General features: G+C 35.9%; 1 long non-coding RNA gene across 1 annotated transcript; it reads right to left on the bottom strand.

Annotated features, from left to right (window-relative positions):
* Positions 1 to 572: 572 nt before the first annotated feature.
* On the bottom strand, positions 573 to 2,409 carry LOC106943621 (uncharacterized). Its single transcript, XR_001423963.1, has 3 exons — positions 2,319 to 2,409; positions 1,834 to 1,981; positions 573 to 1,026 (listed from the first exon to the last, which is right to left on the bottom strand). It is a non-coding gene; the product is annotated as an uncharacterized LOC106943621 (long non-coding RNA).

Raw genomic sequence — 2,409 nt, 5'->3', positions numbered from 1 at the left:
GCTGCGGCTGCTTCAGCTCCCGGTAATACAACAAATTTATTACTTAATTAAATATCTTCTTCTACAATAGCTCAGAGAAACACTGTAAGAACAGTCTATGACCGTCAGACTATGTTAATTAATATTGAGCTAATTCAGTCATCTGGACTTCATAAATAAGAAGACATGGACAACTTTACAAAGCCTTGGACTGCTACGTCAGTTATAGATCAGTTGAATCAAGCTAACTACATAGCAGCAGAATCTTTCAACAGCCCAGGCCCATGGAGACATGGAGACACCGGAGAAGACGTGAGAGAAAACAAAAGCGAGGGTGTCGTGGTGGACTTGCAGCTAAGCTAAAAGCTAACCCTTTCCAAATGATCCCTTGAATCAAGTTGGACTAAGTGTAGCTGGATTTAACCACTAAAAGGGAAACCAGAAACTGCTGCATTCTCATTTTCTGTGAGACATGGCTAAACTCATCTGTCCCTGATCATGACATCAGCCTGAAGGGGCTAACAACTTTTAGAGCTGTAAATCCATACTGGTAAATCCAGGGGAAGTGGTGTTTGTATTTACATTAACAACAGCTAGTGTAACAACGCCACCCTGTTCTCCAGTCATTGCTCTGTGGACATTGAGTTCATAATTGTGAGATGCAGACCTTTCTACTGACCCCGGGATTTCACGACGGTTACTTGTCATACTATTTTGAGAAATGTAGCAACTTCCATGGAAGTAGTCAGTATGAAAACATGGAGAATGGAGAATACATCAAGACTTTAATTTAAATACCTTTGGTTATGTGCGCTTCTTCCTGTTATGTGATAATTTCTGTTTTGGCCTCTGGTTGAGACCATGAAGTGTGCCACTAGTACATTCTCCCCTCCTTTGTCTGAACGAACACGAGATGGCACTCCATATGTATTCATAGCTTCAAGAAAGCTGTCAAGAACTGTTGTAGCACGATTGTTTGTAGCAACAGTCAGGTAAGCAATGAAGCGGCTAAAGCCGTCAATGCCCCCGTGAACAACAATTTGGCATCTATATAGACAACAAAAACATTTTTGATTAGCACTGATAGCAGAAACTTCCTTTTGTTTGTTGAATGCAGGCCTGGAATTCACAGAGAAGGAAAATCATAACCGCAGTGCTCTTATTCAGCAGAGTAAATGTTTACATTAAAACACAGTAGTTCCATTAAGAGTACATTTCTCACTTAGGCAAAGACAAGTTAAAAAACTTTAATGTCATTGTCTTTGTTGGTCTCCCTTATTCACTATAAAAATTGATAAGCTGCTTTTAAAGAGTACATGTATTTGCAGTGTCAACTTAATTCCTCATTTTTAAACATTACATTAATATGGGACCACCAAACAATTTCTATGAATCAATTTTTCCTTTAATGTTCACAATTAACCTACATACTTTTCATTATGTGAATATAATAAAGCAGCTACAGAACATTTACAAACATGAAACAAATGTATTTTTCTTAATAGGTTTATAGGCTTTGTAATAGGTGTGACCCGTAAGAAACAGAATGATTTAAATTTTCAAAATAGATGCTCACTGAATAAGAGGGAACATTTTTTTATGCTTGATTTAGGACAATTTAACTTGTTTGATTAGTATCTGGGAGATACTAATCAATTTAACTTGTTTGATTAGTATCTGGGAGATACTAATCAAACAAGTTAAATCATCCTAAATATTAATTAGTATCTGCCAGATACTAATCAAACACTCAAGCATTTATCTGGTCTATTTATTTTACTGGTCTAGTTATTTCTATTTGTTCAGGAAATATCTTAAACGTTGCTTTTCTTTTATCAAACAAGTAATTCTGACCGTACAAGTTTATGGATTCCATCTATGTGCCACAAGCTGTTTGGAGCTGGAACAGAGTATCTTCTACGCCGAACAGTGCAAAGCTGGAAAGTGTGCATCAAAATTCCTTGCTGGTCAACTCGGTACATTGCTTCTTGCACTCTTCTTCCTTGAAAAATTAAGTAATTCATAATTAAAACATGTTTGATTTGGAGGTGATGAACATAATGAAATAGAAAATTTCAAACATTAACTATACACCTAAAACACTCACGTCAATGAGTCCATGGTGTACTAATGACAGTTAAAATAAGATTATAATATTGCTATGCAACTGCAATATATTAAAACATTTAATTTACTTTCAACGGTATGACATTTAATTCTCTTTGTGATCCCTTTACATTGCATATAAGTGGTAAACTGCTATTTGTTATCAATTGAATTATATATACAACTGCAATTGGTGTTAATATAAGCAGCCATAGGCTCATCTGTTGACTTACTTTGGATATGAATACCTCTGGCATTCAAGTAGCCCAATATCATCTTGTATCCTGTATTAGGGTGATAACTTAGAATCTCTCACACAACTCC

The sequence above is a fragment of the Poecilia latipinna genome, unplaced genomic scaffold (genome assembly GCF_001443285.1).
Source record: "Poecilia latipinna isolate Pla-1442-1.1 unplaced genomic scaffold, P_latipinna-1.0 Scaffold5572, whole genome shotgun sequence".
In the NCBI taxonomy this organism is placed as follows: Eukaryota; Metazoa; Chordata; class Actinopteri; order Cyprinodontiformes; family Poeciliidae; genus Poecilia; species Poecilia latipinna.
Note: the sequence above shows the minus strand (reverse complement) of the source record. Positions and strands in the feature narration are given on the sequence as shown.